We start from the raw sequence: 18,622 nt of genomic DNA on the forward strand, positions 1-18,622 counted from the left end.
AACAAAGTTGGAGAGGTTTACAGTATGGGATGTTTGTAGTCATTTACCTACTGTTATTGGCATGATGTTGTTCTATCAGTACAGTTCAAAGTGGACCTCCAAAACACACTTGAGTGTTAAGTGGATGGGATGAAAATCAACAACTCCAAGTCCAAGTCCATGGTTTATTTCCAGAAAAGAGTGAGATGCTCGTTTCAGGTATAAAACTATATTGGCTGGTCTATGGAATTGAAGCAGGAGCTCAGTTTTCTGACAAATATCTGTTTACCAGTCAGTCTACATCCCATCTGTGTTGACAAGCTGTGGGCAGGATGGCTGCCCCTGCTTGGGGCTATATTAGGCATTTCGCTGGATGTAGACTGTTGGACATATCTACTGGAGAGTACACATCCTACAGATTTATGGTGAACAAATCTAATTCAGTAGGCCAGTGGCCAAATGTTTATGTCAGCTGACAATATATGAAAAGAAATTCCCTTGACAGAAATAGAGATCAAGAGAATAGTAAAATGGAGCATTCTGTGTCTTCAAGTATAAATACATCACAGAGGTAATGGCTACTGAAAGTGTTTGAAATGGCTATCCCTAGGATTCTCTTCTATAATAAGGCCTAATATTTCAAAGTATCTCTATACAAACCATATGTTTAATAGGGCAAACCTATACCTCACACATGTCTCAGATTAGTTTGGAGTGAACTAGGCTTATAGCTTATAGTTCACTGTGTATATTTGTGTGAAAGTTTGTGCCTGTGTACTCTTGATGTTTCTTGACGTTTCTTCTGAATCCATCTTGTGCAGCTCTCATCCAAGAGAATGCAGAATCACTAATTTTGCCATTATTTGCACAGACAAAGAGACAGTTTTCATTAGCTGATGTTATTCTTTGATACCAAGTCAGTTAGCTGATGTAATCAAAACACAGTGTAGAGATCAATTTTAAAGCTAAACATTAAAGTAATGGCTTATTCATCACTGTGGCAGCTTCTCCGTTAGCTGCGTTTTGTCTCTGTTACCTCTTTGCAACATATTGACAGAGAGATAGAGTTTCTTGGATGTACTGAGGTAAATATTTCGGGGGAAGAAACAAAACAAGTGGCATGCCACAACTGGACCCCATTATGGCTCTTGCTTACCATGTTTAGAGTTCAGGAAGGTCGCAAGGGTATGTAACACCCCTCCAGTCACCAAGAGTGTGTTTGAGGTTTGGCACTTGTTCTCACACACACACACACACGCACGCACACACACTCACAGGCGCACACACACAGACATAGACATATGCATGTGCTGTCTGAACATTATTATTGTTTTCCTGTTGAAAAGAAAAACAGAGGGAATGTAAACAAAGGTGAAAGAGTGAAAGCAGAGGCACATTTGGCCAGAGAACAAGAGAGTGAAGGAGAAAGGGCAGAGGAGGAGAGGTTGAGAGGAGGGCAACAAAACAAACTTACCCGAGGCACCATAAGTGGTGTCACAAAGCTGACAAAAGGTCATGAAAAGAAGAAAAGGGCAAAGTTGAGAGAATTACCTTCACACTTTCTCCAATCTGGTTGCAAAATTCAGCTGTGGTACCAGATCACACTTTCTATCCCTTTGCTACTTAGGGCATCAGCAAAACACTGACTTTAACAAAACAGCTGAAGTCAAGTTCCCATTTGACTCAGCAACTAATAAAAAGTAATAATAATATTAAATAAAAGATAGTGAGAAACCACCCTTTTTCTTCTGTATTATTGCTCAGACTTCATGTAAACATATGATTCAATTGCATTCCTTTCCATCTAATTGCAATACTACCCCTACAGGCAGAATGCAGTCATTGCAGTCAAATAATAAATCCCCAGCACAGCTTATGTTTCAGATGATAAATACAATGTGCAATGTGCAGCAGGGTGGTTTCCAGTCATAATTCTTTATGTTCCTTCCTCATGGAAACAAAAAAGTTCAAAATCGGAAATTCACATCAGCAGATTGCAGTGAACCGTACTGGCACACTCCACTACAGCTCGTCCAGCATAACTCCTCACCACATGTTTGTGCATGTGTGTGTGTGCATGTGTGTGTGTATGTGTGTTGTATATAGCCATATGACTATTTAATGACAACCACAGGATTTCTTATTGTTCATTGTTAGCATATGGGACTAGCATGTATGCCTTGCTCAGGCAGTGCTGTAAGACAACGCTGGGCTTGAGGCCAGGGTGTTGGAAAAGACCAGTGCCCAAAGTCCCTCAAACCTCCACAGGACCTGGACTGTTAACCTCTCCCTGTTGAAGCAGGGTCAGATGAAGGTTTGAGAGCAGAACTTAGACGTGTAGACGAACTAAAGGTGCTGCATCACTGGTTAGAAGAGGTGAGAATAGGATTTATCTGTCCCTAAAGGGGGTTAACAGTGGGTTTACTAAATCCCACACTGCTTGTAAGGTTAAACACACAGATTTCCTGTGTGTGTGTGTGTGTGTGTGTGTGTGTGTGTGTGTGCATAGTCTATATCTGTGACAGTGTCTAGCTATACAGTAAAGTAAACCAAAAATCCCAAGAAACATAATACTTTAATAATATAGTAAATTATTTACATAATGAACAAATCATTTTTCCTATCCAACATGCTTCCTTCTGATTACCGATGTTAATATTAGGCTTAGATTAAGTGAAGGATAATTTGGTTAATTAAAAGTTATGTCAGTGCAAGATTCTCACAATGATAGAAAGAGAAAGATGTGTGTGTTGGTTGGTGCGTGTGTTTGAAAATAAAAGAGGTCACAATATTTAAATATTTAAAATATATTTTTAAATAGGTTGTAAAATATACTTTTCAAGACTTCATTAATATGAATAAATATTAATAATAAATAATTTGTTTTGACTCCCCACCAGTCATTTTAAGTACAAAGTGTTATATAAACATTATTATTATTATTATTATTATTATTATTATTATTATTATTATTATTATTATTATTATTATTATTATTATTTCCCTCAAACCCAGCTGTATGATCTAAAAAGCAGTGGGCAAAATAGTCTCAGTGTTTAAGCACTAAAGCACTACACTGAGAAACCCCCTGAGATTCAGAATATTTTTTTAAAACTAGGTTAAGGGAGAGGCATGGAGTTGGCATTGAGGTGTGAGCAGGCAGTGAGAGAGAGTTGCTTTTCAAGGTAATACGAGTAATTGAGTGTGTTTAGGGTCAGTCTGATTCTGCTGACCCGAGTCCGCACCCCTTCCCTGACCCCACCACCATATTTCACAACCTTTAAGTGAACGTCTCTCTGGGCCAGGAAGGTTTCCGCTACCTTCCAAGAACACCTGACCCACACACTTTCTCTCCTTTGCTTTTGTCTCCCGGCTGCATGAAATACAATGTCTATAAATTCACTTGGAAAATATTCTTTGTGGGGTTTTTCCCTCAGCTCTCTATATTTCATACTTTCTGTCTCTGTGTACCTGGGTGGCTATGCTATTTAATCATGAATCTGTAACCTAAGCCATAGCAGCCATGACATCAGAGGTCACTGCTGTCATCATCATCGATTACGTCATCGAGGCAAGACAATGCCTTGTCCTTATAATCACCTCTCATCATGGAGAATGTCAATTTATATTTTCATACCCTATGAACATAATGTGTAAAAGCTCCATTAAATGTTAGTGATGTAAAGTTCAAATCAGTTTTGTGTCTTGAGGTCCTCCTAAATAATGACGATTGCACAAATGACATCATGGATCACAATACTTTTTAACCCTAACCCCTAACTCTAGATTTTTAACACCTTGTCACAGCAATTAATTACCTAATTTGACAATTGAGACCATTATAAAGATTATCAAATTTCATCTCTCCACCCTTTATATTTGCTCTTATGATGTCTGAATCAGGAATGAGTGTTTGACATACTTTGGAATCCTGTACCACATAAACCGGGATGAAATTTAACCATGACTATAATTATTTCCTCATTGTATGCTCAACATATGATTAATGGTTTTTAGATGAAAATGAAAGGATGAAGGAGCTTTTAGTCAAAAATACAGCAAGCCTAACCCTAACCACAGACTTTAACCATGTGTTTATTTTAACTGTGCTTAAGTTCTGGAAATTTTGCAAATGCTAAAGAGGTTCCTGATAGTTGCATAGTAAAGCTGTTTCAGAATGGTTACAGTAAAATACGAGTCATATCTGCAAAATTAGCCCTGAGACATAATTTGGATTAACCATGCGAAAAAAAAATCTATGTGCAATTATGAATAATCAATTAGTGCATCAATTAATATTGGATAACTGAAGCTGAATGCTCATTGGACATCAGGCTTTTAACTCACCCCGCCTTGCACAGCTTCACTGGTTGTAAATAGAGTGTGGGTGGAAGCAAAGGAAAAAAACAGCTCACTGTTTATTGGACAATACGATCGTCTCTTATCTCATGGACCTCCACACATGGCTTCTCTTTATCCTGATTAGTACTGTAACAAACGGTTCAGATCTAAACATATCAGAGGCACTTGCAGCTTACTGTAGGTGTAATTTCGAAATATTGTAAATAAACAGTCAGTATATAGTACTCTGATTATTTACATTCATTTCTGAAATTTGTTTAAAAGTCTAGCTAACAGCTTAGCTGCTTTTTGGAACGAAATATTTAAAAAATGCTTTTCACAAGGTTTAGGAGTGTGTTTATGGGAATTTTTGATCATTCCTCTAGAAGCGCATTCGTGAGGTCAGGCACTGATTCTATTGTGAGGTCAGGTCTTCTATTAGGTTAAGGTGCAGGCCAGTCAAGTTCCTCCACACCAAACTCACTCATCGTTGTCTTTATGGACCTTGCTTTGTGCAATGGTGCACAGTCATGTGGGAACAGGAAGCGGTCATCCCCAAACTGTTCCCACAAAGTTGAGCAGTGTGAAACCCAGGATTCTGTTTATCCAGAGTTTACAATGACCTAAGGTTAACTATTCCAAGTGTGAAAAGCTCTAATGTTACATAATCTATGTGTATAGCAACACAATGGATGCAAAAATTAAACCAAGCTCATCATTTTAGAACATTTTCCACCTTCATTGTGAATTTACACTGTAAAACTGATTGAAAAAGCAGTCAGAAACATTTTAGGGAAAAAGTAATTACAACAACCTGCTTGCATGAGTGTAAACACTGGTGGTGTGGCCATGTTCAGAATGAACCAATCATATTCAGTCTCATATAATTATCACACACATGTCATCAATTAACCCCAAATAAACATTAATCCCAAACATATAACAGAAATAAGAGATTATTATCATTATTACTTGTATGAAATAAATATTGGGAAAGTAGTTTACCAGGGCCTATCTAAGCAAACAAAATCAGAAAATAACGTCTTGCTCCTCTCCTCTCTTTTCTTCTTTTCTCTGTGTGTCTGGTATTAATTTGAGGAGCATTTGACAATAATTTCATTTTCATTTCAACATTGCTTTTTTTTTTAATATTACAAAGTGTAAGGTGAAACACAGGTTCAGAGCTCATCAATCATCAGTCAACAGCAGTGGGAGAAGAAACATGTTGTTTATGCTTTCAGGAGTGTTAGTGAAGTATTACTGAACATAATCCAGAAGCCTGTGTATACAGATATGCAGATACGATTGTATGGAATATGAATTCTCTCTCTCTCTCTCTCTCTCTCTCTCTCTCTACCCCTCCCTTGCTCTCCTAGTCCCTAGTTGCTTCTCAGTTCTGAGAAATCCCTCCTCTCGGCTCTGCCTCACAGTGGCTTGACTGGATGTAAACCCCCTTAGGGCTCAGAGAGACATGAATAAACCAAACCAGCACCACCGCCAAATTACTTACAGATCAGCTCAGAATTCTTCTCAAAACTTTCCTTCTGTCTCTTCCCTCTTTCTCGCAGTCCTCTACATTTATTTCTCCTTGTATTGCCTATGGTCCACAAAAGATTTACTAGTGATGATGCAAAATCTAACTACAGACCTTAAAGAGCTACAATAGGCATTAGACAGCCATTCGGTTCACACACTCTGACAGAGATGGGATATCTTGCCATGCAATAGCAGTCTCCCTCCTTGCTTCCAGTCATAGACCTTCATGAAGACATGGAGACATGATGCACATCTTGCATCAGTTTGAGAAACAATCAGATTGGAAAACGTCCAACACGTTTACTGATCCATTGTGCTTGGGACATGGGCAGATAATATATTTATTTATCTGGTAATTGAAAACATGCAAACAGGATATAAGGCTTTGGAAGCGCTTTCTTATGAAACATCTGCTGCAACTGGTAGTTGGTGTAGGATTGGGGTAGAGATGGGAACCAGTTATGGCCTCCACTTCCTAAAAATATTTGTCAGATGAGCACAGAGAGATTATGCAGAGAAACTTCAATTAATGATTCATTTAATACATTTAGGAATATTAGGAGTACAGACCTGGACAGCAAGGCCAATTCTATTGCTTTTGCCATACAATCAAGATATTTGTGTTTAGGATCGAAATATAAATATGAGACGATAGATCGGAATTTCAGCTTTCATTTCCTGATATTTGCATCTCATGATGTTTAACAACTTAAAAAATGTATGCCAGTATGCCAGTTGCAACTTGCTTTTGTTTGACCCCACCAATTTTTCAAGTGACCACAAATTTTGGAACATGTGACTGCCTGTCTTGTTGCCCAGGTGTGTACTGCTAGATTGATTAATTGGGTGTTTGTTTGTTTGTTTGTTTTCCCAATATTGCATTTCCTGATTGACAGAACCTGACTGTCTGCATTTTGCATTTTAACTCTCCTGTACAGCTCTCTTTCATGCTTTTTTGAGTCATTCCAGAGTACAGATGCTTGTATATCTGGCAATTATGTTTACATACATGTGCACGCTAAAGACAGGACCGAATATGACTGATGAGTAAAGGTCAGGGGCTACTGGGGCTTTTCTGTGTTTTGTTTCAGAGCATGACTAAATCTGTCCCACATTACGCTGACGGTAAGGATGCAGAAATTACCAGGATATACTATATCTGTTGAATCTGTATGTCCATCAAATAAACAGAATCTAACTGGCATACATTTATGTTTTTTAACAGGTGACTGTTATTTTCTAATAAGATTAGAGTAAGTGTGCTGACTGGGTTGTGAAAACAAAGACACTTAATCAGGCCAGTGGCATGCAGGTTGGGGCTAGAGGATATCTTGCTCCTAAATGCTGCTGCTGTCATGTGAACTAAGAATGATTCACATCATTTGGTGCACTGATGAAACTTCACACAGAGCTGTTTGGATGAGTTCAAAATACATCTGTGCGACCTCGGGGATCTGAATGTTTTCATTTTCTCTCTCACACACAAATGGTTAGCGCAAGGTTTTGCTACTAATAAAGCCATTTAATAGTATGTCTATCTTTAAAAATATGAATATTTACTGGTAACAGGTGATTAGTATAATAGTAATAGCTGTTATGCCTACATCTGCCTGCAGTGGAAAAGTTCACCGTCATGTCACATTTGACATGCCACCTGTATTTTATTATTAATATTCTACATATTGGTCATTTTAAGGCAAGAAGATATTTCTGATCTGCTTTCTGTAGTGGAAATAGGTGATGTAATAAGTAGGAGTGTGTGTGTGTGTGTGTGTGTGTGTGTAACCGAGTGCAAAGAGCAGAAGGAGGTCATGTGTTGTGCAGTGGAAAACAAAACAGTTATCACAATGACAGCAGGAAAAGCCCTGCAACAGGTTACAAAGAGGACATTCCTTATTAGTGTAGCTCCCTGATAGCTGTGTGTGTGTGTGTGTGTCTTAGTCAGGATAAAATATATCACTCTTTTTACACATGCTCACTCTACACTGTATTTCAGTAAGATTTTATTTGTTAATGCCTGGTGTAACAGTTTAAAGTTTAATGGTTGCTCACTCTATTCTCAGCTAACAGCACATGTAATTAGAGTTACACGTTTCTCAGATTCTAGCAAGGAACATGTAAGCTGTAAAACATAATTGAGACCCAATGTCAAGAGGAGTTACTTTTATAACACCAAATCTGACTTTTACAACGGCAGCACCTCCTTGTCATGTTTTATTCCTTACATATTCTTTGTTAGAATTAGTCTTCTCATACCATGGTAATTTGCCAGTGCTGAAGATTGTTTTGTTGTTAATGAGTGATAATTTTTTTATTTTTATCCTTCTACAGTTACAGTTACTTTAAAGAAAGAAAGAACGAAAGAAAGAAAGAAAGAAAAAAAGAAAGAAAGAAAGAAAGAAAGAAAGAAAGAAAGAAAGAAAGAAAGAAAGAAAGAAAGAAAGAAAGAAAGAAAGAAAGAAAGAAACGTCGACTACATCTTCAGAAATCCATCAAATCCAGGGCGATACTCGCCCAGGACAGAAATGGCTGGAGAAGATTTGACGATGCTCAACAATATATTTTTAACAGGCCAAGACCATAGCATTGTGCTTTTTGTATGTTAATACAATGTAGTGACCCTATAAAAGATCACAGATGAACAAGAGAGACACAGATGAGTATAGTTGAGTGTTCAATATGTCTCCTTCTGCCTCTGTCTGGATCATCTGGATCCAATCCCGCTGGTTGTCTTTTTTAGTGGAAGGCAACAAGCTAGTGAGTGTGCGTGCATCAGTAGACAGGATCAGTGAAGGTGGAAGCTACGCAGAGGTGAAGGAGAGTTCCTGTGGTGACCCTTGGGAGGTCTCCAGTATCAGGAGCCCAGCAAAGATCAAGAGCACTTTCTCAGGTTAACACCCCCCCTTACTTCCTCCTCCTCCTCCTCCTCCTCCTCCTCCTTCTTCCACTGTTCTTCACTCCATCCTCTTTACAAAAGCACATTTGGCTGTCTGGTCAGCCTGGCAGCTCCCTGCAGATCCAGATTGGTGTTTCGTACGCACCCAAATATGAAACCAATTACAGGATTCAGAATGAAGTTCACTGAAATGACTGAAAGGAATTGCTGAGCTGAGCTTTCCGCTTTGCCATTCCCTCCCATATCCTTGGTTCCCTCAATCTGTTATTATTCTTTTACATTACAGTTTGTCTTCAGTCTCCCTTCTTTTCCTTTCCTGCCATCCATTTCCTACTGTTTTTTATTCTTCATCTTCCTCCTCCCATCCTCCTGTCTTCTCATCTTTCAGTTTATAATATGTAGACCCAGCACTCGTTTCACTCCCTCATCTCAACAATAGTTTTGCTCCCTTTCGGAACCACGGAATATTTCATAACTTCATTGGGGAGCATGAATATAAAACATGTGTTTCCAGTACAGAGAGACACCTGCCAGCGAAGGAGGCAACCACATTAATGAAAACTTAATTCAGCCAAGGCTTTAGTGCTGCCTTTAAAACTGTATTAATCAATCAGATTTCATAAGCCCAGGAGAGTTTATTTTTAACAATCAAGACCACTATTAAAGCCAAAGGCCTGGAATGAGTCATAAGATTGCTTTTCGAGAGAAGCAGACACCAGGCTAGATTCCAGGCTTTTTTGACGATTTGCTTTGGATGTCCCATAGCTAGACTTTTTGAAGTCTCTTTTAATCACGGTTTCTTAGGCACAGGACCTGATAAGCCCATAATGGCTGTAGTTTATTCATAATTTAAGGAGGTTGGTTGTTTTTATTCTATTATTCTTAAATCAATAACAGTTTCAAGATTTTTGCTTGGCCTTTAATCGTGCTGAGGGATTTTTTATTTTTTTTTGGTCAACCCAAATTTCTAATATAATAGTGTAATATACAAATGCCTTTGGAATATCACATCTCCTCATGGTTCACTTCAAATAACAGACACAACTGGCTGCTACTGGAGGGATTAATAAGAGCTGCAGATGGTTTGCTGATATTCCTTGATCCCAAATTGAAATGATTTCACTTTCCAAAACAATTTTTAATCCAATAAAAAATTCTTTTTGTGCTTATGTCTTTATCAACAGTGTATTAACTTTGAACCATGGGATCTTTGGGCTCGTTTTCATATCCTCAAGGGGGACAAACTAAAAGAGACAAAAAAAAATGTATTATTATTTAATGCTTATGGTGTATTACTGCTGAAGTAACTGATTTGTTCATGCGTCAGTTAAGGGAACATTGATGTAAACTGTTCCAATGTTTGTGTTGATTTGGATGACCACAGCTTCAGCCTGATGATGAATGATTTTATCAGAATAATCTGTCTTTATCTGAGAAAAGGAAAATACCTGAGATGAAAAACTAATTAGCTTAGCATGTTCCGGGTGCTGTGGGGAGAGTATATGAAAACACAAGCAAAGGAACGTTTGGCTGATCCCCTCCACTAGTTCAGATTAGTGACACCTCCTCAGTGTCTGTCCAGAAACATGTCTGAACTTACAGCTCATAACTAGTTTCCCCTTTATTCTGGGAATCCTGTCTCTTGTTGATAGCAAATCTTTGTGTATCCAGTCATTAATTTGAGGTTGTGAGGAAGCAGAAGAGGTATGAACATCTGATGTTTATTTGGTGTAAATCTATTCCAGAAATATTTGCTGATTTTAGTCTGGACTGTGACCTGACTTGATGCTACTAGACATGAACTTTTGAACCGAGAGTAGCAGATTCGTTGCAGCTGATTGAGTTGTACATGTTTGTTTCTCACAGAAAGGAGGTGATTGAGAAAGTAAGTAGTAGTTTAACTTCTAGATTATGCTTAATTATATTTTGTGTTTTTAATGTACGGTTCTTAGTACTAGTCGTACATTAGCAGCCACATTGAAATCTCTGGACCCGTGTGTGTGCGTGTGTGTGTGTGTGTGTGTGTGTGTGTGTGTGTGTGTATGTGTGAGAGAGAGAGAGAGAGAGAGAGAGACAGCTGAAGTAGGTACAGTATACAAGTTCACTCAGAAAGAAAAAGAGAGAAACCTCTGTTGAAAATGCTTGATGATGTGAGTGAGAGAGAGAGGACTAATGGAGATAGAAAAGCTACTAAACCTTGTTGTGTCATCAGTGATCATTTACAATTGGCTCAATCCTATTTTGCATTTTTCGTGGTTAATGAGGTGAAGAAATTGGCCATCTATTGAGAGGCTGATTTCTAGTGAAAGGTTCATGCTAATTTGCGACAGAAAACTCCAGCAGCTGTATCGAATTTATTTTATATTTGGGCAAATCTTAAGAACTTTTGATCTTAAGAAGTCTATCTTAACCGACAGGATGGGGTGTAGAATTTTGGAGGCCCTAAGCAAGATTTGAAAGGGAATTTTCTCTCAGCATCCTCCTCAGAAAGTAGCACAATAAACAACTACATCTCTGTGGTATATTCACAGGATAAAGCAGCAATAAAGCAGCGATAAAGTGCAGCAGCTGCATCACTTTCCTGTTCACTTGCACTTTATAATACTTCTGGTATGAAAACCCATGCAAGGATATGACCTCACTAAGAGAGCAAGGAACAGAAGAAGACAGAGCACTAAGTCTTGTCAGACTCAAGTTGATTGAGATCCCCTCCTTATCACCTGATGTAACCGTCCCTCCAGATAAGAAGCAAACCAACACCATGTTGGATCACAAATTCCAAGGTCTCATTTTGGTGAGCAGGATAGCTGCTGAAATGTAAAGGATGACACTTGATAACCTTTGACTGATCCAGAGACATGAAGTTTCTCAGTAACAGCTACTTGTTAGGATCTTGGAGGTTGTTCTTGGTAACATAGAGAGCCAATTGACTGTAAATATCTGTTCAGAATTGCATGATAGGGAAGTGCATCAAATTAAGATTTCACCCAATATCTCTTAAATATCTCTGATTGCTGCTTTACACCTCTAACACCTCTAAAGTGGATGAAGTGGTGTTGTTGGCTGATTCGAAAGGTAGAGACAGTGTTGTATAAAGTACCCAAAAGCCATACTTGAGTAAAAGTACAGTTTTTTGTTAGAAAATGACTCAAGTAAAAGTTAGTCAACCATTATAATTCTACTTGAGTAAAAGTCTTAAAGTATCTGAAATGAACTGTATTTAAGTATCAAAAGTAGTATTTTCATGAATGTACTCAAGTATGGAAAGTAAAAGTAGAAGTAAATTAATAAAAAAGCAAGACTGTAATAATTTGGAGAATTATGAATTTTATTCTGTATTGCTTTCTTTCTTAAACTTCTCAACAAGTGCACCACCAAAAAAATAAGACTTGCATGAAAGAAAGAAGAGGCCTTTAGAACTGTATTGTAATGAAGTGTACAGTATGAGTGTTTCCATACATGTGCACTTGTAACTAAGGCCATGTCCACTCTTACCCGGGGATTTTTAAGAAGGGAGATTTTTCTGTGTTTTGACCTTTAGTCCACATGCTAGTGCAGTTTGAGGTCGTTGAAAACAGAGCTTTTGGAAAACTCCTGCCAAAGTGAAGATTTTCCAAATCTCACCGTTTTCAGTGGTGGTGTGTGGACGGGGGAAACGGAGATTTTGACGAATTCACGTCCATTTCGGAGTGCCGGTTTCCTTGATTTGACGTCAGCTTTGTTCATGAAGATGTTTTGTGCAATAGCAGACTTACGCGGAATACTGACTGTGTTAACGTTGTTTACTGGATTTTTTACGTGTACACCTACACACGCAGTTACTCACACATTACGGTCATGAACAGAGGGGCCGGAATGTAAAACTAAGCTCACTGCTGCTGCATACAAAACTCCGACAACACACACAGCGATGACGGTTTTGGACGAGACCCAGTCAGACTTCTACATTCTACAATGAAATTTTCGCATGTTAAGGGCATCGCTTTCACATGACACGCCATTGTTGTTAAACTACAGTAACCGGTAATGACGTTTTGTCTAGGCTTCTGATTGGCTAGGCATGTGCCTGACAGCACTTAACAGGGTGTTTTTAACACGAAGGTCGTGTGGACAGAATTTACATAAAAACGAAGTAGCAAATCTCAGTTTTTTAAAAATACCGAGCTACGTATGGACATAGCCTAAAGTCATCATTAACCACAAACTTCCTTTACCGCAGGTAATTTGGACGCAGGTTTTTTTTTGTAGTAAGTAACGAAAATGCCGAACAGAAAATGTATCGAAGTAAAAGTATAGAATTTGTTTCAAAAAAGTAGTGAAGTAAAAGTTGACAGAAATATAAAAACTCAAGTAAAGTACAAAAACTCTCAAAAAATACTTAAGTACTGGAACAAAGTAATTTTACTTCGTTACATTACTCCACTGGGTAGAGAGAACATGAGTCTTGGTGTGAAAGGGTTGTTAGGATGCTGGATGGGAGATCAATGGATGGAGATCAGTTGGAGGTTGTGACAAGTCGTGAAAAGATATCAACAGTTGCTTTCAAGCAGAGCAGAGAGGATGAGTGTGAAGTAAACAAAGTGGTGATCTGTAAGATGGAGTTATAAGGTAATGTCGATGTTTACAGCTGGGGAGGGCCGGCTAAAGACCAGGTGCAGGACATTTCCTCCCTTGTATGTTGGAGTGTTGCTGTTAAATGTCAGGTTAAAATGTGCAAAAGAAAGACAAGACAGGAAGACTGGAGCTTGTCAGAAGGGAGGTTAAAGTCTCCAAGGAGAGTAAGAGAGGTGACATCAGTAGGAAAGGTACTTTCCTACTGGAGGATGTCCAGTTTGACAGTGAAGTTTCCAAGGGAGCCAGGAGGGCCAAAGATAACAATAATGTGAACTGACTGAAGAGATGATGATAGTAACAGCATGGAATTCAAATGATCAGAAGAGATAAGATGAGACAATGCAAGAGGTGTGATGCACCGTCTCTGAGACATAAGCAAAGCCATACAGTACCACCGCCTCTGCTAGCTTGTTGTGGCGTGTGAGACAAAGCATAGGCAGAGGACAGAGCAGCCAGTGTAGTCAGTCCTCTTGGAAAAGAAGATTTCAATCTAGAATCCTCAGGCCCTTTAGTTTGTCCCACTGAGGAAACATTTCAATTTTCTACGTAACACTTTAGGAAAGGTTGTGTGCACAGCGAGCTAGGTATACTGGATAAGCTTTTTCCCTATGAAGGTAGTTGTTACTATTATGACCCTGTGATGATGTGGCCATGTTCATTAAAAAAGCAAACCACCATGTTCTCCATGTACTTAGCAAATAGGAAAAATAATTCATTGTAAGTAGTAGTGTGATTTCTCTCCTCAATATTTGACTGGAGTTTTGTGTCCAAGTCTTTCCTGGTGAGTGTTTATGAATCATGTAGTTGGTTTCCAACTATTAATCCCAAAAACGATCCCAGATTGAATCATTTTTTAAGAGGCAGACCACAGGCGATTAACAGAACTCAGCTTCCTTTCCTCTGAAAGGTTTTTTTCATAAACAACATTGAACACATATACACATACATGAGCACACACACACACTCACACACACACACATACACACGAGCACACAAACACACACACATTTATACACAGTCTCGAGCCCGCTCACTGTCAAAATACAATCAGGAGTAAGAGGCTGTGCACAGTCTGCCAGATCTGAAGCACAATGGGAGGATTGTGAATTTAGAGAGAAAAGAAAGTGAAGCAGAAAGGGATCATTTTTATCGTTGTCTAAGGAACATGTTGAAACTGTTAGTGTGCTGTATATGTATATCAACACTACTCCTGCAGATTATGCACATATAAAGACTTTCAAAGGCATTTCCAGAAAAGCGAGGATTCAGACCTTCAGACCTGTGAATCAGCTGAGTAATATCCAGTAAGAGCATTGTGTGAAGTGATTCATTTTCTATACAGGTTTTGGAATATGGGAAAGATACACGGGAAAGAGTTCTTCACTAATTATGGAACCACATTTACCTTAATAGCGCTTCCTCAGGGAATGGCCATAGTTCAGACTTGGTTCAAACATGGACTCACATCTTAAAGTCTTGTCAACACTCTCATCTGCCTCTACAGCTGAAGGCTTAAAGCCCACATCAGCTTGTAGCAATTACTTCCAGATTGAAAACGTGCATTGCTAAGGATTTGTGATGATGCATGTTCCAATATTAGTACATTTTTTGGCGAACCAAAAGTTTCCTCATATCACTGGTGCCCTGATGAACAACTGCAAAATTGGTAGACTCTAGATCTTCTGTAAATGTTTCTCATTTACAAATAATGCAAAGATTTCAGCGTTAGCAACGGTTCAGCAATGCGTGTTTTGTGTTAAATAGTACAAATGATTACATTCATTTTAAGTTCATCTGTTTTGCTGTTTTACTGGAGCCAGCTCTTATTAAGATTCAGCCGTATCCGAAATTTTATTATGTTTCTTTATTGCCTTAAGTAAAACAGCATTTGTTAGATGTATTTGTTCTTTAAACATAGTTAGTTTGACACAAAAAAAATCAACTTATTTTTGGACTAACCCCCCCCCCACATACACAATACACCACTCTATGCCTGGATATATCTCATTTCAAATGATACAACCATGAATAACAAAACACTACATTATTTCCTCATCATAGCTCTGCACTTAAAAGCATGAGCCTAGCATGCCCAAGGATCTCTATATCTTCTCAATGAAACCTTTGTGTGCCTAATTGAGGAAAATTGGCAAAATGTCTGCAGCAGAAATACAAACATTTGAAACCTTCTCAAGAATGTTGTGGAGATGAGGGACTTGCTGGCTCTGAGAGGTCGAGGGCCAACAGGGACTGTGGCTCCCTTATTGAGCGTTTTCCTCAGAGAACAATGAAAGAATCCAATCACCCTAAACACATCTCCACGTTGTCCAAATATCTGCTCCCAGGCACACTCCCAGACACTGCGGTCGGAAATCAGAATTCCTGGCTTGGAGGTGGAGGTTTGTGGGGGTTGGAAGCTGAAAGGAGTCCATTGTTCTTTATATGAGCTGATAAGAAGCATAGAGCAAGTGGAGTCACTGAGAAAAATTGTGGATAATGAGACTGATGCAGAGATGGTTGACTTGGTATAAAAGTTGGTCTTTGACTTGGTATAAACGTGGGTCTTTGATATATATATATATATATATATATATATATATATATACCAGTAACAGTGTCATGGGCTCCCAGGGCTCGCTGATGCTCATGAGGAGTGAAGGTGTTAGCCCGTCTTGTCCAATCCCACAGAAGAGTAGCACTGTAGTACACAGTTCATGCTAGTTGTGATAGAAAAATTTGTCACACATAGTGCATCACAGCTTCCTGTGTAGCTCTAGACTGGTCAGAGTTCTCATGCTGATTCCACCACCAAATGCATCTGCAATTGACAAGTGAGCATCAGAACTGGACCATGGAGCAATGAAAGAAGGTGACCTGGTCTGAACAGGTTTTAATTTACATCATGTGGACAGCCGAGTGCATGTGCATAAGCACCCACTAACAGGTGCCATGATGAGGAGATAATCAGTGTTCCTTACATCCCCTGTATAATGTTATGCCTGATCGGTGTGTATATACTGTACATGTATGTATGTGTCTGTGGTCCAAAGTTTTGTTCAGATTTTTGTGCATCCATTTGTGTAAAAATTGTCTTGCACAGAACATTTGTTCTCTGTTTTGTGTTCTCAGCCAATATCAGCAAAAATCTCTATTATAATCATCATCATCATCATCATCATCATCATCATCATCATTGATCTGATTGAAATCTGAGACTTAGAACGCAACTTCCAACTGTTTCCAGTTTCTTTTGCCAAAGACTTCCTGTCAGTGCTTGGCCCCTTGAGGTCATTATCACTCCCCCAGGCCCACCTATTTTTTGACTACTTATACTACTTATACTACTATAACAGTCATACTTTAACTGCACAGGAGATCAATCATCAGTTCTTGAATTTATAGAGCTACCATGTGGTTTAGGTTATGTCCTCTATCACTTCATCATTATCCAGTAAAGTTTAATAAAGCAATACAGGAATTACATTGAACAGTAAATAACATCGATTCATATAATCCACAAGAAATGCTAATATCACCATTTCCGCTCACATATTACTGTATTTGTATAACCTTTACATAACTTAGTGGCCTGTAGTACATTCTGTGCTAAAGAAAAAAAAAAAGAGAGAGAATGTCAACAAATTGTGGCTGTGTGGGTGTTTTTCCAATCATGTCTGTGTACCAACTCTGATGCGAACGTGCCAGTCGACACATCTTGCTTCTATTGGATTTGGCTGTTGTGTGCTGAACTGTGCTCTGTGGCTGTTCCCTGCGCCGCTCCACTTGAAAGGGAGAGGAAGTCAGTGTTTGTGTGTGCGCCTGCAGTGACGATTAAACAGATCATTATGGAGGAAATATGATGTCATTCGACTGCAGACAGCCTATATGCTGAAAAATGTACCTTCATGCGCATGAATGACCCTGGTTCATCAATATGACACAGCATAAAAGAAAGAAATGCAATATAATTAATCACTTCTTTCCTTGTCACAAAACAAGCATTAACCGAAGGCAAGGTTTCACCACAGATCATCAAAAGAGTGTTCTGTGGTCTCCGCTTAATGTGGGACAATGACAAATAACTGTGGTTGACAACTGAACTGTGTTTAATCATAATCAAAAACTTGTGTTGCATGCTGAAAAAAAAACGTCCCAGAGATCCTCATTCTTTGTTTGATGCAGCAGATTTGTTGTTTTCTAAATATGTGGTATCTTTTTATTTCAAAATTATTTGTATTATATTTAGCTTGATCAAGGTTACTGATGAGGTGGGAATGCTACCTGGATGGAACACCACGTACGCACGTACGCATTCACGTTCACATTCACAGCTGCAGGCAGTTTGGAGTATCTCACTGGCAAGTTTTGGGATGTAGGAGGAAACCCAAGTGGACACAGAGAGAACATGTGAAACTCCACACGGACAGTAACCCAACCCAAGCTTAGAACTGAACCCGGGACCCTGGATCAGATGCGGCAACACTACCCACTATTCCATTCTGCCACCCAATGTGAGTTACACCAGCAAATAAAAGTCACATGTAGTGGCTTTTCACATTATAGTTTATTACAGGGGTTTATAAAATTGCCAAGTACATTTAAGAACCATTGTAACAAAAAAAAAAAAAAGGGAGATAAAACATTCATATTTAAACTAAGTGAAATGTGGATTTGTAAAAAGAAAATAAAATATTATGTACAGACAAACTCAATAATCAACATGTAGTCGCATGGCACTCAATATAAACATACCCCACAAGTGCTTCTGTGTTTATTAATATTAACTAAATGCAATGATGGTAATAATGATAATAGAATAATTACAATAACATAAAACCATATTAACATTTTAAACACTGTTTACAATATAACTGCCATTCACGTCATTCTAAATATAACAATATTTACCAACAAACTTTATTTATACTAGAACTCTATTCTGAAATATAACAAAAATAACACTTAAAAATAATATTTATTACAATAATATTAATAGTAATAATATTACAATATTAGACAATGCAATGATTTCCCAATCGCTATTTGGCTACACAATCATCATTTGCATGTAGAACAGGCAAACTTCACTTGCACACTACCATAGCTATCTACTTCCTGTTAGAAAGCGGTACATTTGAAGCAGCAGATTTTATTTCATTTCATTCAATTATTAATAATAGAAAGATCAGTGGCATGTTTTATCAAAAAAAAATGCATGATGTGTGAAAGAAGTGATAAAGGTCTTCCATAGGTTTT

This window comes from Hemibagrus wyckioides, linkage group LG07 (genome assembly GCF_019097595.1).
Source record: "Hemibagrus wyckioides isolate EC202008001 linkage group LG07, SWU_Hwy_1.0, whole genome shotgun sequence".
Lineage (NCBI taxonomy): Eukaryota > Metazoa > Chordata > Actinopteri > Siluriformes > Bagridae > Hemibagrus > Hemibagrus wyckioides.